Source organism: Notamacropus eugenii, chromosome 3 (assembly GCF_028372415.1).
Source record: "Notamacropus eugenii isolate mMacEug1 chromosome 3, mMacEug1.pri_v2, whole genome shotgun sequence".
Classification (NCBI taxonomy): domain Eukaryota; kingdom Metazoa; phylum Chordata; class Mammalia; order Diprotodontia; family Macropodidae; genus Notamacropus; species Notamacropus eugenii.
The window spans coordinates 412,199,707-412,226,233 of record NC_092874.1 but is presented as its reverse complement, the minus strand read 5'-3'; the positions used below and the strand labels follow the sequence as shown (position 1 = coordinate 412,226,233).

The following is a 26,527-nucleotide window of genomic DNA, read 5'->3' as shown; positions in this document are numbered from 1 at the left end:
AATGCAAAATTTTTTCCCTCAGCTCTGGATTTTTGTTTGAAAATCCTTTATTTCATTATATACCCATTGCCCCCGCCCAAAAACATTGTACTCAGTTATGCTGGTACATTATTTTTAGTTGTAATAATATCTAATTTTCTTTCTGCAATATCATATTCCAAGCCCTCCTCTCCTTTAATGTGGGAGCTGCTAAATTTTGTGTGATCTCAAATGTGGCTCCACAATATTTGAATTTTTTCTTTTTGGCTACTGGCAGTATTGTCTCCTTGACATGGGAGTTTTTTTTAATTTGACTATAGTATGCCTGGGAGTTTTCATCTTGCGGTCTTTTTCAAAAGGTGATTGGTGGATTTTTTCTTTTTTAAAAAATTTAAGCATTTTGATTTTGTCCTTAAATACAAAAGGACAAAAAGGAATGTTTTCAACAGAGCACAACACAAAAGAGGATTCAATATAAAAACATGCATTTCCATTTCATGTGTTTTACTTTAAAAAATTACATAATTAATATTACACATCATTTTCAAAGCTACCCTGCTTTTCTTTTGTTCTTTGCTGTGTATTTTTTATTCATTTTGTCCCTCCCTCCCCACCCCACTAGAAGAGACTACCATTAGATAGAAATATGTATGTATGTATGTATGTATAAAACTATACTATACATATTTCTATTTATTAGCTCTTTCTCTGAATTTAGATAGTATCTCCCTAAGCAGGCCCTTTGTAGTTGATTTGAATATTTGTAATACTCAAAATGAAATAATAATTCAAAATTATTCTTAGAACAATATTGCTGTTACTGTGTAAAATGTTCTCTTGGTTCTGCTCATTTCTACCTTTGTTAATTTGTGCAAGTCTTTCCATGCTTTTTCTGCAATCTGCCAGCTCAATATTTCTTATGGAACATTAGTAGTCCATCATAATCATACACTACAATTTGTTTGGCCATTTCCCAAGTTATAGGCTTCCCCATAATTTCCAACTCTTTGCTGCCACAAAAAGAAGTGCTATAAGTATTTTATTGTATTTTTAAAATCTTTTTTATTTTATTTTTTAATTTACTTATTTATTTTAAGTTTTCAACATTTTTTCCACAAAATTTTGAGCTCCAAATTTTCTCCTCATCTCTCCCCTCCCCGCACCCCAAAATGCCGAACATTCTGATTACCTCTTCCACTAGTCTGCTCTCCCTTCTGACATCCCTCCCTTCCCTTAACCCCATCTTCTTTTTTGTCCTGTTGGGCAAGATAAATTTCTATACCCCATTACCTCTTATTTCTCAGTTGTATACAGGAACAATACTCAACAGTTGCTCCTAAAACTTTGAGTTCCAACTTCTCTTCCTTCCTCCCTCCCCACCCATCCCCATTGGGAAGGCAAGGAATTCCATATAGGCTATATCTGTGTAGTTCTGCAAAAGACTTCCATAATAGTCATGTTGTGTAAGACTAACTATATTTCCCTCCATCTTATCCTGCCCCCCATTTCTTCTATTCTCTCTTTTGACCTTGTCCTTCCCCAAGAGTGTTGACTTCTAATTGTTCCCTCCACCCATTTGCCTCCCTTTCATCATCCCCTCCACCCTGCTTATCCCCTTCTCCCCTACTTTCCTGTATTGTAAGATAGGTTTTCATACCAAATTGAGTATGCATGTTATTCTTTCCTTGAGCCAAATGTGATGAGAGTGAGCTTCACTTTTTCCCCTCTCACCTCCCCCCTTTTTCCCTCCATTAGGCTTTTTCTTGCTTATTTTATAAGAGATAATTTGTCCCATTCCATTTTTCCCTTTCTCCTCCCAATATATTCCTCTCTTACCCTTTAATTTTATTTCTTTAGATATGATCCTTTCCTATTCAACTCACCCTGTGCTCTGTCTGCTGTCTGTCTGTCTCTCTTTCTCTCTCTCTCTGTATATGTATATGTATATATGTATATATATATATATAAATATATATATATAAATATATATATATACACATACACACACACATATATATGTGTGTGTGTGTGTGTGTATGTGTGTGTGTATAATCCCACCAACTACCCAGAGACTGAGAAAAGTTTCAAGAGTTGCAAATATTACCTTTCCATGTAGGAATGTAAGCAATTCAACTTTAGTAAGTTCCTCATGATTTCTCTTTCCTGTTCACCTTTTCATGCTTTTCTTGATTCTTGTGTTTGAAGGTCAAATTTTCTTTTCAGCTCTGGTCTTTTCATCAAGAATGCTTGAAAGTCCTGTTTCATTGAAAAACCATTTTTTCCCCTGAAGTATTATACTCGGTTTTGCTGGGTAGGTGATTCGTGGTTTTAATCCTAGTTCCTTTGACTTCTGGAATATCATATTCGATGCCCTTAGATCCCTTAATGTAGAAGATGCTAGATACTGTGTTATCCTGATTATACTTCCACAGTACTCAAATTGTTTCTTTCTAGCTACTTACAGTATTTCCTCCTTGGCATGGTAACTCTGAAATTTGGCTACAATATTTTTAAGAGTTTCTCTTTTTGGGTCTCTTTCAGGAGGTGATCAGTGGATTCTCTCAATATTTAATTTGCCTTCTGGTTTTAGAATCAGGGCAGTTTTCTTTGATAATTTCATGAAAGATGATGTCTAGGCCTTTTTTGATCATGGCTTTCAAGTAGTCCTATAATTCTTAAATTGTCTCTCCTGAAGCTATTTTCCAGGTGAGTTGTTTTTCAATGACATATTTCTCATTCTCTTCCATTTTTTCATTCTTTTGGTTTTGTTTTGTGATTTCTTGGTTTCTCATAAAGTCATTAGCTTCCATTTGTTCCATTCTAATTTTTAAAGAACTATTTTCTTCAGTGGGTTTTTGAACCTCCTTTTCCATTTGGCTAATTCTGCTTTTTAAAGTATTCTTCTCTTCATTGGCTTTTTGGACCTCTTTTCCCAATTGAACTAGCCTATTTTTAAAGGTGTTATTTTCTTCAGCATTTTTTGGGTCTCCTTTAGCAAGCTTTTGACTCACTTTTCATGATTTTCTTGCATCTTTCTCATTTCTCTTCCCATTTTTTCCTCCACCTCTCTTACTTGATTTTCAAAATTCTTTTTGAGCTCTTCCTTTGCCTGAGACCATTGAATATTTATTTTGAATGTTTAGGTACAGAAGCCTTGATTTTTATGTCTTTCCCTGATAGTAAGCATTGTTCTTCCTCATCTGAAAGGATGGAAGAGAATACCTGTTTATCAAGAAAGTGACCTTCTATACTCTTATTTTTTTCCCCTGTTGGGGGCATTTACCCAACCAGTTACTTGACTTTCTCATTCTTTGTCAAGAGTAAGGTATGCTGTTGGGACTTGTAAGATCTCAGTTCCTCCAAGGTGGCACAATCAAGTCTCCACACTCTTCTGGGAGCAACCAGAAACTTTTGTGCCCAGAATCTGTGAGTAATGGAATTTTCTCTCCACAAACACCTTGCCTCCATTTCTGCCATGCCAACACTAGCAGCTGATGTTCAGATCAGTTGCTCAGTTCCCCTAGAGACTTTATGATGAGGCCTCTAACAGCGGGTGCTGGCTGCTGCCAGCAGTGGGAGCTGCTGCCTGCTGTGGCCTCTGCTGCCACTGCCTGGGGCCAGCGGTGGGGTGGGGGAGACCCTGTTTCCCTCTCAGTCAGCTGGAAAAGTCCTCTCACTGACCTTTGGTGCCTATGGATTGAGAAATCTGTGAACTTCTGCTGCTGCTGGGGATTCCACCCCCAGGGCCTGCTCCAGTCCTCCTCTGCGCCACTTGGCCAAGGCTGGGCTATGCTCCATGTCCAGTGTGACAGACCTTTCCTGTTGGCCTTCCAGGTCACCCTCAGCTGGAAGTCTCCTCCACTCTGTTGTTCTGTGGCTTCTACTGCTCTAGAATTTGTTGAGAGTCATTCTTTACAGGTATTTTATGGGCTGTGGGGGAAGAGCTAGAATATACGTGTCTTTCTGCTCTGCCATCTTGGCTCCAGCCCCCTCCCCGTAAATATTTTAAAATGTATGTCCTTTTCTTTTTTCTCTAATCATCTTTGGAAACAAACCTAATAGTGGTATTACTGAGTCAAAGGATATACATAGTTCTATAACACTTTGGGCATAATTCCAGATTGCTCTCCAAAGTGTTTTGATCAAGTCACAGCTCCACCAACAGTGAACTAGCGTCCCAAATTTTCCACATCCCTTCTGAAATTTGTCACTTTACCTTTCTTTCATTTTAGTCAATCTCATAGGCATTCAATGGTTTTCAAAGTTGTTTTAATTTTCATTTCTCTAATCAGTAGTGATTTAGAGCATTTTTATATGACTATAGTTTTAATATCTTTAAGAAAAAGTGTCTGTTCACATTCTTTAATCATTTGTCAGTTGGGGAATGATATATATTCTTATAAATTTGGCAAAATTCTTTATTATATTTGAGATATGAGAGCTTTATCTGAGAAATTATCTATAAACATTTTCTCCTAATCTTCTGTTTTCTTTCTAATCTTGGTACATTGCTTTATTTGTAACAAAATTTTTTTTCATTTAATGTAATTAAAATTTTGCATCCCATAATGCTATCTATTGCTAGTTTATTCATAAATTACTCTTTTATCTATATGTCTGATAGGTATTATATTCCATGTTCTTATAGTTTTTTATATCTCCCTTCATATTTAGGTCATGTATCCATTTTCATCTTATCTTGGTATATTGTGTAAAATATTGGTGTATGAGAAATTCTGGTCAGACTGATTTTCAATTTTCACAACTTTTATTTAACCAAATAATTAATTCTTATCCAAAAGCTTAAATCTTTGCCTTTGTCAAACTCAAGGTTACTGTAATCATTTGCTACTGTGTATGTCCACTCTGTTCCACCAATGTACCTTTCTATTTCTTAGCCAGTACCAGATACCTTTGATAATTACTGCCTTATGATATAGTTTCAATTTTTTCATTAATTCCTTTGATATTCTTGATTTTTTTTGGTTTCCAAATGAATTTTTGGTATTTTTTTTTCTAGCTTAGTAAAATAATATTTTGGTAATTGAGATGGTATTAAATAAATAGATTAGGTAGAATTGTCATTTTTATTATACTGACTCTGCCCACCCATGGACAATTAAGATTTATCCAATTATTTAAATCTGACTTTATTTGTATTAAAAGTATTTTATAATTATATTCATGTAGTTCCTGGGATTGTTTTGGTAGGTATACTCCTAGGTATTTTATACTGTCTACAGCTATTTTAATGGGATATCTCTTACTATCTCTTCTTGCAGGGTTTTGTTGATGATATTTAGAAATACTTACAATTTATGTGGGTTTATTTTATATTCTCTTGTTTTGCTAAAATTATTGTTTCCACTAACTTTTTAGTTGAATCCTTAGGATTTTCCAAGTATATCATCATATTGTCTACAAAAAAAGTGATAGTTTTATTACCTCATTGCCCATTCTGATTCCTTCAATTTCTTTTCTTCTTTTATTATTATTTCTAGCATTTCTAATACAATACTGATTAATACCAGTGACAATGGACATCTTTGTTTCATTCCCGATTTTATTGGGAAAGCTTCTATTGTATCCTCATTACAGATCATGTCAGGTAGTGGTTTTAGGTAGATGGTTCTCATAATTTTAAGGAAACAATTGCTTTATACCTGTACTTTCAAGTGCTTTTTTAAAAATGGGAATGAGTGTTGCATTTTATTAAAAGTCTTTTCTGTATCTGTTGAAAAAAGTCATATATTTGTTACTTTGGTTACTGATATAATCAATTATGTTAATAGTTTTCCTTTTGTTAAACCATCCTGCGTTCTTGGTATAAATATCTTCTGGTCACAATGTATAATCTTTCTATTATGTTCTAGTCTCCTAACTAATATTTTATTTAGGATTTTTCCATCAATATTCATTCAATAGATTCTTTTAATTTCATTTTGCCCTTTAATTCTAGGATACCAGGACAATTTTCCTTTGTAATTTCTTTTTTTTTGATCCAATAGGGGTTTACTCCAAACAGAATACAATATGGTGTCATTAACACCAAACTCAAAAGACACCTCACATAAGACAAAAGACTAGTATTAGCTCATGTATAATTAGGCAAAGGGACAGCAAGTCATAAAGTACCGAAAAAAGTGATAATCTTGAGGATGAAGGTGCTTTTTCTAATGCCCATACTTTTGAAACTTCCACTCTCTGTTGTCCAGTGAGAACACCTGCCTGGTTTTGAGCCAGTGAGAGAGGCAGTGGAAATGGAAGGTGTGATTGCAAACTCCCCATGCATTCTTCTGAGGTAGCAGATGCCTGTTTGGCTTGACATTCTACCCAAAGGTCCATAATGTGTTTCCTGCAGCTTGTACAGTTGTCAACAACAACATCTCAGTCTCAAAGGGCCATGGTATTCCACTTTTTCACTTCATTTCTTGCAACGCCACTGTTGTGGCATTAGGGGTGTCCATATCCATCACCGTTGCCATTTTTGAAAGCTTGCTTAACAATTTCTTGAAACATGATGTTTGTTGATTATGGTTTTCAGGTAGGCCAACAATTCTTACATTATATGTCCTCGATATATTTTCTAGATTGGTAGTTTTTCTGATGAGATATTTAATTTTCTTTTCTTTTTTTCCTTCTTTTAATTTTGCTTTATTGTTTATCGTTGTCTAATGGTGTCATTAGCTTCCACTTGCCTATTCAAATTTTTAAGGCACTATTTAATCCAATGGGCTTTTTAATTTCTTTTTCTATTTGTCCAAACTGCTTTTTAAGGAGTTCCTTTCTTCAGTGAATTTTGTTTTGCCTCTTTTATCATTAGGCCAATTCTGTTTCTTAAGGTCTTATTTTCTTCAGCATCTTTTTGTGGCTCTTTTAGTAAGTTGTTAATTCTCTTTTAATTTTCTCATAGCACTCTCATTTCTTTTCCCAAATTTCTCTCTACCATTCTAATCTCTTTCTTCAACTCTTCTAGCAATGATGGTTTTTTGGCCAAGTTTTATTTTGTATGTTTGCTCACCCATTTTCCAACCTATTTATGAACTTGGAAATTTATGTTAAAGTTGGGCTTTGCTCACCCAGGTGTTGGGAGACACTGTCCCAAGATTCTAACTTTTTGTGCCGCTGTGTTCAGAGCTCATTCTGAGCATCTGCCAGTTTTCTAGTCTTTCTACTATAGTGTTATTCTTGGAGAGGTACGATCACTGATCACCTGGTATGCACTCTGGTCTTTATCCAGTAAGAGTCCCCTATCCCCTGTAAGCACAACAATTAGATCTCTTCTTGGCCCTGACCCCTGTTTCCCTATAGCTGCAAATCCTAGCATTCTTCCCTGCCTTGGAATTCTGACCAGGGCCCCTTCTTCCTTGTGACCAACCAGAAGCATTTTTCTCCATCCTGAAACTGTGACTCAGAAATACTTGTGGGCAATAGACTTTCCAATCAGCACCAGATTACCCAGTGCCAGAAAACTGTCCCCTATAATCTCTTTTTGACCACTTGGCCATCCCCTTTCTCTCTCTGGTCTGAGCACTCCCAAAGTTGCTGCTTGTGCTGTTGCTGTGGTTGTTGTGGCTGCCTTCAAGACCCTCTGCTGTTGCTGCTATTACTTGTGCTCTGGGCTGGCCCTGACCCCAGTGTCACAGACATCTACTGCTAACCTAATAAATTGCCTTAGGTTGAAAAAATATCTCACCCTAACCTTTTGTTGTTGTAACAATCCAAAACTTGATTTAAGAAGTTATTTTAAAGCTATTTGAAAGGGACTGTTGGGAAAGTTCAACTGGGAGGCTGCCTGTATTCTATCATCTTGGCTCCCCTCTTCATAATCCCTTCTTTACCTTAAATAAAGTATACCTGACAAGTAGTCAACTCTATCCTCTTCTTTGCTACAGTTCTAGCTCACACTATGTAAATCAAACCCCAAATCTGGCTATTGTTTCAGCTGACATTGTTACTATATCATAACATTTCATTATTTAAATGATAACATCTGCTGCATACAGTGGTCCATTTTTGTGAAAAAATAAATGAAGTGAGTTTTGATTGATTCTTGATCACCCCAGTGATGTCACTGTGAAGGTCACCCACTAGTCATATATCTTCTCCTTTAACACACTCTCAAAAATAAATTAATAGTTTCACTGCCTATCTTATATTCACATCAAATTTACTTCTTTCAGGGATTACCTACCTTCTGGATTCATAGAATCACAGGATTTTGAGCCCAAAGGGACCATAGATATGACTCAGTCCAGCTCATCTTAAAGATGAGAAAACTGAAATCCAGAAGTAAAATATTTTTTTAAATTTATTTTTTATTTAACTTTTAACATTCATTTTCACAAAATTTTGGGTTCCAAATTTTCTCCCCTTTTGTCCCCTCCCCCACCCCAAAACACCCAGCATTCTAATTGCCCCTATCACCAATCTGCCCTGTCTTCTATCATCCCTCTCTGCCCTTGTCTCCATCTTCTCTTTTGTCCTGTAGGGCCAAATAACTTTCTATACCCCTTTACGTGTATTTCTTGTTTCCTAGTAGCAAGAACAGTACTTGACAGTTGTTCCTGAAACTTTGAGTTCTAACTTCTCTTCCTCCCTCCCTCCCCACCCCTTCCCTTTGGAAGGCAAGCAATTCAATATAGGCCAAATCCGTGTAGTTTTGCAAATGACTTTCATAATAGTCATGTTGTCTAAGAATAATTATATTTCCCTCCATCCTATCCTGTCCCCCATTACTTCTATTCTCTCTTTTGATCCTGTCCCTCCCCATGAGTGTTGACCTCAAATTGCTCCCTCCTCCCCATGCCCTCCCTTCCATCATCCCCCCTACCCTGCTTATCCCCTTATCCCCCACTTTCCTGTATTGTAAGATAGGTTTTCATACCATAATGAGTGTGTATTTTATTCCTTCCTTTAGTGGAATGTGATGAGAGTAAACTTCATGTTTTTTTTCTCACCTCCCCTCTTTATCTCTCCATTAGTAAGTCTTTTGCTTGCCTCTTTTATGAGAGATCATTTGTCCCATTCCATTTCTCCCTTTCTCCTCCCAATATATTTCTCTCTCACTGCTTGATTTCATTTTCTTAAGATATGATCCCATCCTCTTCAATTCACTCCGTGCACTCTGTCTCTATGCATGTGTGCATGTGCGTGTGCATGTGTGTGTGTGTAATCCCACCCAGTACCCAGATACTGAAAAGTTTCAAGAGGTACAAATATTGTCTTTCCATGTAGGAATGTAAACAGTTCAACTTTTATAAGTCCCTTATGACTTCTCTTTGCTGTTAAGCTTTTCATGCTTCTCTTCGCTGTTAACCTTTTCATGCTTCTCTTCACTCTTGTGTTTGAAAGTCAAATTTTCTTTTCAGCTCTGGTCTTTTCCATCAAGAATGCTTGAAAGTCCTCTATTTCATTGAAAGACCATTTTTTCCCCTGAAGTATTATACTCAGTTTTGCTGGGTAGGTGATTCTTGGTTTTAGCCCTAGTTCCTTTGACTTCTGGAATATCCTATTCCACGCCCTTCGATCCCTTAATGTAGAAGCTGCTAGATCTTGTGTTATCCTGATTGTATTTCCACAGTACTTGAATTGTTTCTTTCTAGCTGCTTGCAATATTTTCTCCTTGACCAGGGAACTCTGGAATTTGGCCACAATGTTCTTAGGAATTTCTTTTTTTGGATCTCCTTTAGGAGGTGATCTATGGATTCCTTGAATACTTATTTTGCCCTCTGGTTCTAAAATCTCAGGGCAGTTTTCCTTGATAATTTCATGAAAGATGATGTCTAGGCTCTTCTTTTGATCATGGCTTTCAGGTAGGCCCATAATTTTTAAATTGTCTCTCCTGGATCTATTTTCCAGGTCAGTTGTTTTTCCGATGAGATATTTCACATTATCTTCCATTTTTTCATTCTTTTGGTTTTGTTTTGTGATTTCTTGGTTTCTCATAAAGTCATTAGCTTCCATCTGTTCCATTCTAATTTTGAAAGAACTATTTTCTTCAGTGAGCTTTTGAACCTCCTTTTCCATTTGGCTAATTCTGCTTTTGAAAGCATTCTTCTCCTCCTTGGCTTTTTGAACCTCTTTTGCCAGTTGAGTTAGCCTATTTTTCAAGGTGTTATTTTCTTCAGCATTTTTTTGCATCTCCTTTAGCAAGGTGTTGACCTGCTTTTCATGTTTTTCTTGCATCTCTCTCATGTCTCTTCCCAGTTTTTCCTCCACCTCTCTAACTTGATTTTCAAAATCCTTTTTGAGCTCTTCCATGGCCTAAGCCCATTGGGTGGGCTGGGATACAGAAGCCTTGACTTCTGTGTCTTTCCCTGATGGTAAGCCTTGTTCTTCCTCATCTGAAAGGAAGGGAGGAAATACCTGTTCACCAAGAAAGTAACCTTGTATAGTCTTATTTTTTTTCCCTTTTCTGGGCATTTTCCCAGCCAGTGACTTGACTTCTGAATATTTTCTTCACACCCACTTTGCCTCCAGATCCTCCCAGCCAGTGCTTGGGGTCTGAGATTCAAATGCTGCTTCCCAGCCTCAGGGCTTTGGGCAGGGGTGGGGCTGCTATTCAGTGTGAGATTAAGTTCAGGTGCTCAGGTGGGGGCAGGGCTGCCTCATGGGCTCAGTTCCCTCAGGGGTTTATGTGGAGACTTTCAACAATGGATCAGAGCTAATGCCTGCTTTGGGAGCCCCTGTCTGCTCCCACCTCAGCTGCTGCCTCCCGAGGGGGCCTGAGTTATGGGGGGAGCCCACCCCCCTCTTGGCAAGCCGAGAAGACCCTCTCACCAACCTTTGAGGCCTGTGGGTGGATGGATCTGCGTGGCTGCTGGAGATTCTGTCCCTGAAGCCTGCTCGGATCTGCTCCTCTTGGTGCCCCCGCGGCCAAGGCAGGGCTGGGCTCAGCTCCAGGTCCGGGGCGCGAGGGACCTTTTGTGAGAAGTTTTCAGGGCTCTCTGGAACAGAAATCTCCTCCGCTCTGTTGTTCTGTGGCTTCTGCTCTTCCAGAATTTGTTGGGAGTTCTTCTTTACAGATATTTTATGGGCTTTGGGTTCAGAGCTAGATTATGTGTGTCTTTCTACTCCACCATCTTGGCTCCACCCCCAGAAGTAAAATAAATTGTGAATTCATTATAAGAATTTTCACTGTAGAAGTCCTTAAGAAGGTATTACTACTACATACTTACAATAAACCTTCCTTTGTAAAGGCCATCCTGTTCACACCTATTAACCAGGTTCTCTTATTTATTTCTTTTTTTCAGAGTTCAGCACATCTGGACTTCCACAGGTTTTGTTTTGTTTTACTTTCTGGTTTTGATCTCGTAATTTTCTGTATTTTTTCTGTGTTCTCATTGTTCTTCTTTTGATAAGATTGCTTGAACTATTATATCATACTGATCTTCTATCAGAGGATCTGAGTTGAAATCTTTCCTTGGATACATAACACCCCTGGGATCTAGGGCAAGGCATATTATCCTTATGAACTGCAAGTTTCTCAGCTATCAGTAAGAGACTAGGCTAGAGTTTAGATTAGGTAATCTCCAGAGTCCCTTCCAGCTCTCAATTTATAGTCCTATGATCTTTGCAATTGCCTATCCTCCCTCTCCCAACCTACCATGGCAGAGTCAACTAAAGTTTTATGAGAAATTTGAAGAGGGTGAAATCCCTTTAAGCTAGAAGATAAAAGAAGACTTAATGGAACTGAGAATTTCTGAGTTGGGTCTGGTGGAGAAAATGAAGGATGAAAGAAGAGATAGCTTTTTAAATCTTTTTTTTAGGATTAAGTGAACCTAAATGTGAAGAGGTAAAAAAACAACATGCAAATTAAAGATAATGAATAATTTAATTTGGCTGGAATATCCCCATAATGAAGGCCAGTATAAAGTTGGAAGGATAGATTGGAAGCAGCCTACAAAGAGCCTTCAGTAATAGGATATGAAACTTATAGTGTAGTGTGTTAGTTTGAATAATATACCAGAAGACAGTGAGAAAGAATTTGACTCCTTCCTTTAGAAGTCAGGCCTTTCTGCCAGGACTCTAACTGGTCCTTATGAGGCTAGTGTTAGAGCCCTATAGGGGCAGAGGTATCCTCTGCTTCCACTCCAGCAGGATGTAACTACAATTCTTTATATGAGTGCCAATGGTGAACAACTGAAAAAAAAATAATGGGTGACTGGCATGATTAGAACCACAAATTAAGAAGATTCCTTTGGCAAAAGTTTGAACGATCACAGGGGAGATAGACTTGAAGCAGGAAAGTTAGTAGGACAGATTGCAATGAGATGGGATATGTTAAAAGGAATGCAGAGACATCATAGAGGTAGAACAATATGACTTTGAGCTCATCATATCTCTGATATGAGGGAGAAAGAAGAGTAAAAGATAATAGGGTTTCTAAACCAGTATGAATAGGAAAACTCTTAAACATCACTAGCAAAGGTGGAGAAGACAGAAGAAATTGCATTTGAGCAGAAAAGGATGAGTTGAGTTGGCTACACGTTGAGTTTGAGGTGCTGCCAAAAGCTGGAAGGGGTTCATTTAAAAGCTTTTATTTGGAAACCCAAAATTTCAGTCTATACTATTGAGGAGAACCCATATCTCCTTTGAGGTGAAACTCCACCTTTGATGATAGCCTCTTGCTTGACTGTGTAGACCAAGTTCATTCAGAGGAAGCTCCCTTCATGGTAACAAAGTGTGTATTAGTGGCATCCAGGAGTTGAAAAAGGAAGGCTTGCCCTTAGTTTTTGCTTAGCTTCCTCCCCCTCATATCATAAGGGAGGTGAGATTGAATATGATCTGGGGAAAAGGCTCAACACAAAGGGAAGTTAATAGGAAACTAGTAAGAACCAAAGTGAGAATACTGAAAATATGATACTATCTATGCTGAGACCTAGTCCCTGTGCCTGTTCTTGATCAGCTGGAGCAGTCAGAGTCAACATGTAAACATGTATTTCAATGCTAATAACTCAATAGTATAGTGTTTTAAGATTCCCTGGGAATCAGGGAAAGCTGATGCTGAGCAAGTTGCATAAATTTGTCTTTATTACATTTTAAGTAGCAAGCAGTGAACTGGTGCAGGGGCCTCACAGGACTAAGACTAAACATGTCTCTTGCTATCAACTTATTCCATCATTTGTTTCTTACTTCCCTTGCTATTTATTTTTTTAAATTTATTTTTGCCTTCAGGATTATATGGATATAATTTCAATCTATTATTATTCAGTAATGGTCCTTGTAACCACAGTCATCCTAGTTTTATTGCAGATTTCTCTATCTTCCTAGCTCAGGGCCAAGGATCCAATAACATGGTGTATTATTTGAGAAAATTAAAAATTATTCCATACAGTGCCAGCTCTTATGCCTGAATTACAGTCCTTCAAGTTGATTATATAATGGCAACATTTGGTATCATTACTCAGCATCTTGTGGTATTCTTGTTAGGGGGATCATTAGAGATCACAAATGGAAACTCAGAATGATTTTATGCTTTTGTTTTTAAGAAGAGATGTGTGTTAGATCATCACAGAAGTCAGTCTAGACCTGTTTGTATGATTGGACCTTCAGAATAATTGTTATGGAATCAATATCAACTTGGCAGCAGTTTTCAAGTGGAGGGTCCCAGAGATCTCTCCTTGACTCTATGCTATTCAATGCCTTTTGTCATTGAGCTGGATGAAAGAGAGATGACCGGTTTATCAGAATTGCAAATGCAACGAGGCTAGTAGGATTAGCTCACATCAAATAACAGAATCAATTCAAAAAACATTTATTAAACACTTGACTCTTCAAGGTTATATGGAGAAATAGACATCATCAACAACAAAGAATCATGAATCATGAGTGAATCAAATAAATTGAAATCTAATAGGGATAAATGTAAAGTCTTAAATTTGGAATAATTAAAACAAACTACATGCTTTCAGGGGCAAAGTCAATAGGCATCAGATTTTGTGAAGAGATTTTGGGGATTTTAGTAGAGTGCTATCTCATCGTGATCATAGAGTGTGCCATTGTACCTCCCTCCCCCAAACAAACAACTACTGAGATTTTGAGCTAAGGAGATGAATGAAGAGAGGCACAGTGTGCAGAGCAAAGGAAAAGATGATCTCTCTGCACTTTGCCTTTGCTGAAGCCTATCTATAGCATTATGTTGTATTCTGGATGCCTCATTTTAGGAACGATGATGACAAACTGGAAAGTGACTGGAAAGTGTCTAAGAGAGGCAGAATGAGTTTTGTAGAGACTGGATGCCTGCTATACCAGGATATATTGACTAGGAATATTTAGCCTGGAAAAGAAAAAAAAATTGTAGGGAAATTAAGTCTTCAAGTATTTGAAAGATTGAACATATGGAAGAGAAATTAAGACTTGCTCTAAATGGTCCCAGAAAAATAGATAGATATTCTAGACAAGATTTAGGTTCAATGTATAGAAAAATTTTTCCCATTAATTACAGGTCTAAAAGTGGCAGCTAAGTGGCACAGTGGATAAAATCCCAGGTCTGGAATCAGAAAGAGTAGTTCAAATCTGGCCTTAGTTGTGTGACTATAGGTGAGTCACTGAACCCTGTTTGCCTTGGTTTTTTCATCTTTAAAATTGTATCTGTAAATTAGCTAGAGAAGAAAATGGCAAATCACTCCAGTCTCTTTGTCAAGAAAACATCAAGTGGGGTCTTGAAGGGTTGAGCATGACTGAAATGACTGACCAGAAAAAGTGGAACAGTTTACCTTGGGAAGTACTTAGTTCTTTCATCACTGGGACTTTTCAAGTGGAAGACAGTTGAGAATCTGTCAGATATGTTGTAGGGGATTTTCACTCAGATATGGGTTAGGCTAGCTGCTTTCTGAAGTTTCTTCTGAGTTTTGGCTGCTTACAGTGCTTGTCGGTGTTAGACACACTAGTCATAATGAAAACATCACTTTGATCATTCTTCCAAATACCCCATGTATCATGAGAGAATGTAGTCTGCTGGGTTAACAAGTGAGGCAGAGAGTCTAAAAGCCTGGTTTCTAAATTGAAGATCTTTAACTGATTTGTGAAGAACATTTCCATGAAACACTATTTTGCCCCATTTCGCTGACACAGACTTAACTTTTTCAGACTTATGAAGACAGACTGTTGAAATATCTGCATACTGGGAGTAGTGGCTCCTAATTATCAAGCTCCAGTATGGCTTAATTAATTATTGTTGGTAGAAGTTCTTGGATGAAGGGAGCTATGTAAGTACAAATTAATACTGGCCGATATTCACCTATTAAGGAGCCATTGTTATAAATGAAGGTCATTGTTCAAAGGAACATAATCATGAAAGAAGCAATGAACAGTCAGGAGAAAATAGGATGTAATTTACAGTAACTAGCATATCATAGGTATATCATCCAAAGTTTAGTTGGAAGTACTATTCTTGAGAACTCATCCACTTGTGGTATGCTACAGTCTATGAGAGGCCAGAATCAAGAAAACTGGGAAATGATGTTATGGGGCATTTAGTGCAGTGGGGGAAGATGTGAGTCTGAGATGTTTTGTCTTAGATTTTTTTCCTTGCAGCTAACATATTCCTTATACTCCCTCTCTCCTCATGCAGATTCTCATGGAAATCTAAATAAAAATAAGAAGGAGGAAACAAATCCTTTGATTTAAACTCCCAACTAGCTATCTTTTCAGTTTGTCCCAATATATTTTAATCCCCTCCATCCCAGACAGCCCCTCCCCAAAGCCATATGTTCATAGTAAATTTGCTCTAATGTTCCTGAACCTTTATTTTGAAGGGATTGGCCAATTTAGACTGAAATAGTATGAGGAATAAGTGTGAGGAAAATAACCTTCATTGTGACTTTTCCTTCCTTCCTTCCTTCCTTCCTTCCTTCCTTCCTTCCTTCCTTCCTTCCTTCCTTCCTTCCTTCCTTCCTTCCTTCCTTCCTTCTCACTGTGTGTTTTGCCCTTCTTTGGTACATTGATTCTAGAGGAGAGGGTAAAATCTTATATAAGAGCAGGTGACTATTCTGAAAGCAATGTCCTTTATTCAGTTTCAGAAGTGAGTATCCTTTCAGCTAGATTGACCTTCTGTCACCAAGCAGGTAAGCTAGTTTCCCATGAAGTTACGCCACTGGGTAGAATTTGAAGTGTTTAGAAGGCTACTACTGTTGTGTTTACCTATCCAAAAAGTTGGAAAAATTTCAAATGCTTAATTTGCCTTCTGGTGTATTTGCAGTACTTTCCTCATGTACCCAAGTGATGCCTTGGACAATCCCCATTCCTGCCCTAATTTTGGTCTTCATATAGTCCTACCACATCACTGAAATGTGCTAGCCCCTTCTGGATGAAGAAAGCCTTAGAGCTAGGAGTGATGTTCCACTTACCTTGTTGCTAGGGAAAGGGGACCTAGAATGGGTGATTCCAATTGGACATACAATAATGCGCCTAAAGAATAAATGACTTCTTTTACATGACTTCTTTTTTTTTCTTTTTACTGTCATAGTGTGTGCTTCTCATATAGGTTTTGTGGATGCTCTGTGGCTTGCAGGGAGTTACAAATAGATATCTATGGAGTCATGTCAGCACTCTCTGAAGGAGACTTTTGAGTCCTGTCAGAAGTCAGCAGGGATGGCTTCATGAGGCCAAGCCCATTCTGCTTTCTTCAGAGAAGCAATACTAGACTATAATTATATCCATGTGCCTTCTTCATCTCTTCTCTCCAAAAAAGTGTTAAGCTAATAGAAATGATTTTTAGGTTCAAGCTGTTCTCCTGGTCATTATCCTTTAATAGGGAAGGGTTGCCCCACCCTGCATCCTAGGCAATTTCTAGTTACTCAAAGTCCATCACAAATATTGAAGAATGAATAAACTCACTTAGCCAAGCTGATACAAAATAGAAATCAGAGAAGTTATGCAAGTTATAATATACCATGCAATACACAGAATAAATGAGCTCTCTTACTGTGAATATTTCAACTTAACTGAGAGATTCCATTTCACCAAAGGGGGACACTTGAAGTCTCTAGTGTGGCAAGCCAAAAACCAGTGATATGTTTAAGGTGGCAACTCCTCTGCATGTCAATTTCTCTTCCTCCATGGGTCTCTCCCTGAAGAAAACCTGGATCTACATGTGTCCTTCCTCTAAGCTGGCAGCCAGAACACCATCTCCGTCTTTTCCAAATTCTCATGGTTGTATCCTTCGTCCAAAAAAAGTGTGACGAGCAATCATGGCATAGAATGTCTAATTATTATCTCCTCAAAATGGAAAATCTTATGCAAATGCCCAGGCTTGAACCACAGATTACACTGAAGTGTGGAATACATGTTTGGGAAAAGACTCTTGTTGAAGTTTTGGAGAATAGAGGGTATGTAGATGGACATATTTTGTTAGACTTTTATCTTGTGAACCTAATGAAGACATGAGTGTAGAGAGACATGATGGGATGACTATCATGAAGCTAGGGTGTAGGAAAAGATGAATGAGCAGAGTTTAAAAGTATAAAGTGATGTCCATGGAGTCTATACCTTGGGTACAATACCTTGGATAGAAGGGTTAATTTAGCTGAGTTCTCTAAATCCCAATATATATCAGCAGGTCTGAGGACTCAGACATTCCCAGTTAATAGAGGTTCTAAAATTGGATTTGAAATAACAGCAGACACCAATATTTTAAATTAACCTTTTTGCATAAGTAATTAGCAAGGATGTTTCTTTCCTCTCATCATCTCACCTCCTCCCTCTTTCTCTCTCTCTTCTACCATCCTCTCTTATTTTTCTCTTTTCTACTCTTCTCATCTCCTCCCTTCTTTCCATTTTCCTGACTGCCCACTCCAATTCTTTCCTTTCCTTTCCTACCTGTTTTCATTCTTCTCTCCCATTTTCCTTTCTCCTGATTCTCCTTTCCCATTTTCCTCTCCATTCACCTCTTTTCTCCTCTTTCATTTTCTTCTCCTCTCCCCTCTCATTGTCCTTCCCCAACTTCTCCTCCTCTCCTCCTGCCTCTCCTATTCTTTCCCCTCCCCTTTGTCTTCTCCTCTTTCTCTCCTCTCCTCCCCTATTTCTTCCCATTCCCCTCCCCTGTCCACTTGTGTTCTCCGCTCTTGTCTGCTTCCTAGCCAGACTGCCCATTGCCCTCCCAACCAATCACTCCCACAGCTGACAGAGATATCAATCATCCCACACCTATTAGGCTCAACAGAATCCTGGCTGCTGATGGAGGGGGCCTAGGAAACTCCAAAGGGAGTCTTTCCCAGCGGCTTCTAATTAGGGGACCTCATCTGAGCCGCCCGGACTCCAGCTCTGCAGGAGATAACAATCAATGCGAGCTGTGAGAAGAGACCAGAGTTCATTCCCTGGCCTTGTTGATTCCCCAGCACCCAGCAATGAGTACTAGGCAGCTGACATGTTTTGGCACTAATCACCCCCATCATTTTCTCCTGCAATTCGGGGTACGCATAATTCCAACCCCCCCAGTTTACTGTCTCTATAATGCTAGGCATGGGGCAGCATGTGCCCAGCTCCCATTAACTTTAATGGGAACTCAGCGGGAGCTCAGAGAGAACATCCCCGGGAGCGACTAATTTGGTGGAGAAATAGTTTTATCCCCTTGGTGTCTTAAATCTTTTCCTTGGACTTTGTTCTTTGCAGAGAGGGGAAAAATGCTCCAAGGGCACGTGTGTAATGAGAAGGGAAACAATGCTAGGTAAGATATCAACCCTCCCCCCCAGATCATGGGAAATGTGTATGTGTGTGTGTGTGTGTGTGTTAACAGACAAACCCCCAAAAAGAATGCCAGGGGGGAAATGGTTTAGCATCAGTCCTGAACTAGGTGGCAGTACTTAGTTTCTGTATGTTTTGCTGAGTTGGCCTGGGCATGATTAGGGATGAGGGGATGTGCAGAGGGCATTTGGAACTTTTAGCTCTCCCTTGTAACAGAGATCTCCTAGCGTTTGTATAGCGTTGTTGAGCACTGCAGGCACGCTGCTAACAGTGCAGTATTTCCTTGAGGAACCAGTTCCTTGTGGGAGCTCTGTATCTTGCCTCGTGTCATTAATCTACAGTGTGGCAAGAGTGGGGCTGATTAAAGTGACAAATGCCTCTTTCACTTGGGATTACTGTCACTTCTCTCTGCAGATAGTCTAAGGCAAGCCTAAAAGTCAGCAGATCTGGAGGTTTAGCCCACATAGTTCTCTTCTGAGCCCAGGTTTTCCTCAGTTCAGTTTTTAGCTTGGTTTGTATCAGTTATGTGGTGCCAATTTTGCCATCCCTTCCTAAATCTTATGTCCAGAACCATGAAGGAGACCATCTGGAAAGTGAAGGCTTTGTTTTGCCTTTGACGCTAGCCAGATTAGTTTATATAGGTCACTTAATGTGCTTCAGAATGCTTCGAAATCTGTAAGAATTCTTTGGTTTTCAGACAGGCCCTAGGGTACTCCCCTCCAATCCTTCTAGATGGATAGAGCTAAGTCATATATATTTTTCAAATTCTTGTGTTGCCTTTTATTTTTATGCCATTTTCCTTTACTGATATATTATTTCACTAATTCTCTTTCCTAACAAAGAACACTTAAACACAATCAACAAACACAAATTTGTATAAGAGAATTTTTATATTTCTTTTATCTTTTGTTTCTATCATGTTATCTTTGGAATTTTAACCCTAAGAAGGGTTCATTAAGAAAAGTTGACTCAGTTTTATAACTCGTTGCTGCATGTGGGCAAGATGGGCAGTGTTTACATTCATGGTAGCAATCTGGTGGCAACATGTGTGATGGAAGGAGCCCAGGTCTTAGAGTCGAAGGCCCTCATTCAAATCTTTGCTCCTTTATTTACTAGCTATATGACCTTTAGCGAGTCATTTAATGTTTCCGAATCCTGATTTCCTCATCTATAAAATGGGAATATAGAAATAAATGATTTCAGAGGTCTCTTCTAGCTCTAAAGTGCGGTCCTGCAAAGTTAAATTATGAGTCTTTTCAGGCAAAATGGATTCTATATGGTAAAATCAGATAGAAAGGAAAACATGAAGCATATTTTAAAGGTATGAGGTTATGTCCAGGAAGTCTACAGAATGATACAGGAACTTGGATAAAGGAATTAATGCAGCAGAGTTCTCCTAGAATTGTAAACACAGGACCATGGAAATGTCCATGACAATATACTGGGAAGTTTCTGCTTTCTTATTATTAATTCTTGCAGTTCAGACCTGACAGCAAAGCTCTGATGAGGGCTGGAAGAGAAAAAAGGGGTACAGGAACTCTAAGGCTGGAGTTGCCTGCATGGGCTGTCTGGAGAAGAATTCAGGTACTCAAGCATTCCTGAGGTCAAGGTAAAGATTTATTACACTTTTCAGTGGGCAAAAGTTCTTAGGGAACCTGCAACCTTACAGGGGTATAAGTAAAGTTTATATAGGATATTCTATAGTAAAACGTGTCAAATATGTTAACTAGGTGGTTCGGGGTGGCATTAGGGAATGGTTAAGGTGTGGTCAGTATTAGTAGGAACATGCATTTTTGGTGTCTACCAAGCAGGTATTTTACTAAGAGTTTGTCAGGAAATAGCCCAAGTAGGGCTACAGGGAGGTGTAGTTTTAGGCCTGAAACACACTAAGTTGATTAGTGGTCAAGGCAGACTAAGGAATACCAGGCTGCTCTCATCAATGTCTCGTTAGACAAGATAAATGTAAGGGAGTATGTGTATGTCTAAGTCTGGGATACATGTGATTGGTCAGTGAGTAGTAAATGTCGCTATGACCCAGTACAGTTCAGCCAGTACACAGCTGGTTCAGATTAATAAGTTCTATAGATGCAGCTGGCTACTGTATCAGGAAGGGAGATAATGGTTGTGGCTGGGGCAGGCTGTGTCTTTAGGCTGGGGAGAAACTGTCTGGGATAGCATTTTAAGGCTAGGAAGAAATGTGATTTTTAAAGAGAAATGTAATTTTAGAATTGGGTCCTGATTCTAAATCTTACACATGCACCCAAGCATCTCATCAGTTCCTTCCTGATGACTTTAATAAACATTAGTCTCTGACTAGGTACTTTCTCTATTCTCATCCCATAGAGTATCTTTTCCATTCCAAAAGATGAATGAGAACTCCTAAGGAGAGTTTGAATATCTTAGATACTCAAGGCCTGCGTACCTTATCTTTTCCATGACAGTGATATCATCTTCTGATGCTTGCACAGAGGCCTCTAAGGACTCTGATACTAGTTAGTAGGCATGGAAATGGAATGAGGGGGGAAAAGACAAGGATTTATTGAGTTCCCACTATGTGCAAAGCACCAGGGAAACAAATTGAAAATAAGACTGTCCCGAGGGGCAGCTAGTAGGCACATTGGATAGAGTACAAAGCCTGAAGTCAGGAAGACATATCTTTGTGAGTTCAAATTTGGCCTCAAACATTTACTAGCTTTGTGATCCTGGGCAAGTAATTTAACCCTGTATGTGTCAGTTTCTAATTTGTAAAATGAGCTAGAGAAGGAAATGGCAAACCACTCTAGTATCTTTGCCAAGAAAAGTCAAATGCAGTTTAAGTCTGCATGTCTAAGTCTGGGATACCTGTGATTGGTCAATGAGCAGTAAATGTTGTTATGACATAGACATAGAATTGGACATGATTGAAGTGACTAAACAAAGACTGCCTCTGCTTTCAAGGAGCAATGCCTCCTAATGGAGAGGACAATACATCTGGCAGATTTCAGTTGCAAGTCAGATAGCAAGGTCCCATAGTCCTCAGGGGTCATCAGGAAAGCAGATGGCAATGTCTCTCTTTTCTCATTTTTGTGAGTCATTTCCACTGATAAAATCATATCAGTTCCTGATGTTAAACCATTTGGCAGTGCCAAAGAGTTTGGTAGCAAGAACTTTCTTTTCTGGGTCATCAGTAACTATGACTGTAGCCCATGCACAAGCAGTTACCAGGCTACATCTCCACAGGGATTCCTCCTTAGCATGTTGACTACAAGGGCTTTGCTGGAAGAATGACTTTCCCAAGGTTTTGGGGTTCAGGGTCCTGGGCTGGTTCTGTTTGAATCTGAGAGAAGGTGGTGCTCAAAGGGGTGGTGATGGCTTGACTTATCTGGCATAGGACCTTAGTCTGATTGAATCTCTTAGCATATGGATATCATGCTATCAAGCTTTCCCTTCAGTTTGCATATATGAACTATTTTATTTCTTCTTTCTTCAGTGATCTATGCTAATGAAGGGAACGGTGGCATGAATAAAATTAAAGTGCCTACGATCTTGCAAATCCTTTCCATTTGGATTTAGAATATGTTACATAATATGTTGTAGCAGATTCTCTTCTGAGTTGTGCTGAGCTTGGTCTAATATTAACATTTTTTTGGATGCCCTGAATGCCTCCCAATTACTGGCTAAAAGAAATGCCCCAGATGTGTGCTAGATGGCAAGGATAATCCAAATTCAGATAACCAAGAGCTACTGCTGTTTTTAAAAATCATCCATATCACTGCTTACTTCCATTGGGTTTCCCTCCACAATTGGCTTAATTTCATTCTTACTCTTTTGAGAAATGGAGGTTGGGGGACACAGGGGCAACTTAGAACATTTGCTCACAAATTTGATAGTGCTAGTAAAGATGATTGTGAAGCTTCCTAAATGAAAAACTAAATGCGCCCACATTGTGTCTGTGGCTAGTCCACAGTCAAACAGTCTATTTGTGGCCTAGGCAGGGCTTGAACCCAGGCCTTCCTGACTCTAAGGCCAAGCTCTCTGCCTACCATTTTTTGTGTTACTTTTCTGCTGCTGAAATGTGCTGTCAGGCACTGTCAGAGAAAAGCCTAATGTGAATATTTCAGTGTGAGGCCAAGAGCTCAAATGAAGAGAAATTTGTGTTAGCTATGGATGCTTCCATAGTACTGACAGAATTTGCCTGATATCCTTGCAGTTGCTCATTCTACTTCTTTTCCTTGGGATTTGTCTATTTACTTTTATTTTCTCTAAATAAATAAAATGTTCTCATAAGAAAGGATCCAGAAAATGGCCATTCATTTTAAATAATTAAATTCCTTGCTCCATGATCTAATTTCCCTTAACTGCGTTGGTTTTATGCCTTTAGCAACTCTCATGATGAACACATAATTAGTTGGTCAGATTTGCTTTTTAATTATGAAAGATGTAGGGCTAATGTGTCATCACACAATCAGGAAGTCAGTTTTTAAGAAGAAAAAGAACATTTACGAAGCATATTATATGCCAAGCACTGTATAAAACTCTTGGGTTAATAAAAAATAAAAGAAAATACAGTTTTTGCCCTCAAGAAATTTGCATTCTAAAGGGTGAAATAAGACCTAAAGGGAAATGTGTGTGTGTGCGTGTGTGTGTGTGTGTGTGTGTGTGTGTGTGTACGTGTATCTTGGGTGGTGGTAGTGGAGTTCAGAAATTTACGAGGATGGTAAATGGAACCATAGGAGGGAATTTTGATATACTCCATCTAAGAAGATATACAGCATGGATTCCATTATAGATCATAGTTCAGAACTCTGGGGATGGGAAGGAAGGTGGTGGAGAAGGGAGGAAAGAGTGTCTGCACTACAAAGAAGAGGAAAATAAAGAAAAAGGAAAGGAAAACAAAAAAGAAAGCAAAGAGGAATTATACTCTTTAAAAATAATCCTACCTTAATGAGACTTCTTTAGAGCAAGAACCTTCTTAGCCTTGTCATAGAATTGTGAACACAGGAGCTCGGCATATCATGGTCCACAACAAATCAAATCCACATTGGTTTACTGAACAGCTACCACGGACTCCCTGATATGGGGCATGGAAAGAAGGGTGAGGCCAGGCTCCTGCCTCCACTCCTTTCTTGAGTGTTGCTAGTGCTGATTTGTCCTGTATTTATCTGATCACCCAAGAGCATAGACTTCTGGTTCCAGTGTCCCTTTTAGGTTACTGAGCATCTTTCTTTAATTAAATTTTTGAAAAATTTCCCCACCATGCAAGAGATGCTTGATATCTAAATATTTATAATGACTAAGGTATCTTGTCTATGGCATCTCTCCCTTTGTCTCTGTGAAAAGATGTTTTCATTCTTTGGAATCTACCTTCTTGCCCCCAGCACTCCATCTGTCTCTCTGGCTCTTGGGCATCCTTCCCATCTTCCCTTCTTTCCTATTGTCCCTTTAATCTGACTTTATATTGTCTGTTGTCCGGTTTGTTCCATCTGTCTTCATACTCCTCTGCCTGAAATGGTTTCGTTTGCATCTGAATCCTTTCCAGTTTCTCTTCCCTCTGTTCCCTAATCCAGGCTTGACAGTTCTTTTTCTGCATTTCTACACTTTAGGGTTTCAGGTATTTTCATTCTGTTTAAGGAACTGGAGCAATAGTATGGGTAAAGGGCATCCTTCATTATTCTCTCCAATCTCATGTTATTAAAAAGGCAGCTGCAGAGCAGATACCAGGATTGGAAATAATCGTCCTTTGGTATTGCTGAGATAGAAGGAGGGCATCTTGTCGCCTGTGTGCTAAGTGTTGGAGAGTTAAAACTCCAAATGCTAATTATAGCCCTTCCACCCTCTCCTTGGGTGACAACCAGAGGGAAAGCACTCAACCTCTACCTCTGCTTGCTAGCTTCTGAAATAGGGCACTCCTGCTGATCTGCCCCTCCAGGGATCTTGGGAGGAAGAATTCTTCTATGAAGTGAAATACTTTGAACATTGCCCCAGCATTTTTGAGCATTTTGAAAGACTCTGGTGAGTCTCTGCCTAACCTGCTATGCCCTGCCTGACCACAGTTCCTTCTTAACTCTGCTCTTGGGTCATTTGACAAAAAGATTGTTAGAACAAGATGCAGCACTATTTTTTTTTAATGCAGCTCTCCATGCAAGAATTTTATTTATAACTGTAATAGAGATGCTGACCAAGTACTTCCTAGAATTTTTTTCTGATCTAGCAACTCATCAAAAATTTGTAGTCGCAAAGACTCTGTGTGATCTAGATACGTCAGATCTAAACAGACAGCTCTTCATCTTCTCTGTTGAGAATGGAAAGGGCTATGCCGTCAGTAACCATCGTATAAAATAATAACTGATGGTTATATGCCTCTTGAAAATTTAAAAAGATCTTTATAAAGATGCCCTATTTGAAGCCTGGTAAGCATTATGGGTATATGATCTTCATTTGACAAATGAGGAGTCTGTGTCTTGGAGTAGTTGAGTCACCTGCTCATAGTTACAGAAATAGAGTGTCAGACGGAGGACTTGATGTCTACACCTTCCTAATGTGAAGTCCAGCATTCTACCCCCTATCCAACAGAGAGCCTTTTTAAACAAATAGTGTCACACATGTAGACCTAGAAAGGACCTCTGAGATCCTAGTCCAACTTTCTCATTTTACAGATGAGAGAAACTGAAGCCCAGAGAATTGGTTTCTTTGTTGGCCAACATTACATAAGGAGAAGGAAAGGAACAGAACTGAAATTTGAACTTGGTGGAAAGGTTAAACACTCTTTCCACTATATTAAATTGCAGCATGACATTACAGGTCTCCACATGCATAATAAAAATTTGGGGCTTTCTCGTGGTGGTAAGGTGCAAAGACCTTGATAAACCATAATCTTCTTTGACTTATGGAATTCTTGTTTGGTTTGACATGAAAATCAAGTTAAGCCTCAAAGCATGGCAATAACCACTGCTTTTCTGACTATAGAATGGTGTCATATTAATGATGTGAGTAATAAAGGCTGGCATTTTATTAAGGTAAAAAACAGTAGGGAAAAAACAGGACTGGAGTCAGAGAATTTGGACTCAAATCTCAATTTTGCCATTTAGAGCCTATGCAAATCTGGACCTGTTACATAACATCTTTGGGCTTCAGTATTCTTAACTGATGAGCTGGAACGTTGTAAAAACAGGTACCCCGACATACACAGGAGGGCCTGCTATCACAGGTTCTTAGATCTACTTTTCTAAAAGGAGAGCAATTTTTGAGGGGTGAACAATCACTTTAATCAACCACACAGATTATTCACTTAGCTCAGGGAAAAAATTAACACCCTGAACTTCAGAGAAAACAAGATCAACTGTCTGACCATAAGCAAAATCACCAGACAGATCCAACTGTCTGACATACATAGTAACCAGAGGGAAGCACCAACATCTGGGCTTTCATAATTGGAGGGCTCCTTAGTGGCTTCCCAAAGTCTTATCTGGCACACAAAACTTCTTCCAAAAAAGAAGCCCCAAAGTAAAACCTCACCTCTGAGTACTTGTACATTTTTCAGAGCCATAGGGCATCACAACCCTTGAAAACCAGTACTTTAGAAATTAACAAAAGGTGTGGGCCTCTCCCAATCAAGCTTCCCTTAATAGGCAGCCCTTCAACGGGTGGGGAAGATTTTTAACTCTCTAATTAGCATTACAGAAGTAGACAAGGTTATGATCCTATCACCCTTAATTGCAAGTGGTGATTAAAATCACAGACAATGCTGAAAGGTGGTCATTTTGTTTAAAATATCTTAAACTATACAAACAAGTATGCTCCCTAAAAATAGACCTAGGCCTTTTAGTGGTTATTGTTAAACTGACATGATAGAACCAAGTGCCACTTTGATTTGATACAGTGA

The 26,527-nt window shown here is 38.8% G+C and overlaps 1 long non-coding RNA gene and 1 pseudogene across 1 annotated transcript in view; one reads left to right on the top strand and one right to left on the bottom strand.

The window, feature by feature from the left end:
* Nucleotides 1-20,995, top strand: part of LOC140531726 (uncharacterized) — a 30,408-nt gene extending 9,413 nt beyond the window's left edge. The window contains exons 2-3 of the long non-coding RNA XR_011976410.1: nucleotides 18,595-18,649; nucleotides 20,146-20,995. This is a non-coding gene — a long non-coding RNA (uncharacterized lncRNA). The remainder of the gene's footprint in view (nucleotides 1-18,594; nucleotides 18,650-20,145) is intronic.
* Nucleotides 6,153-6,534, bottom strand: LOC140531725 (E3 ubiquitin-protein ligase RBX1-like; annotated as a pseudogene).
* Nucleotides 20,996-26,527: the final 5,532 nt, after the last annotated feature.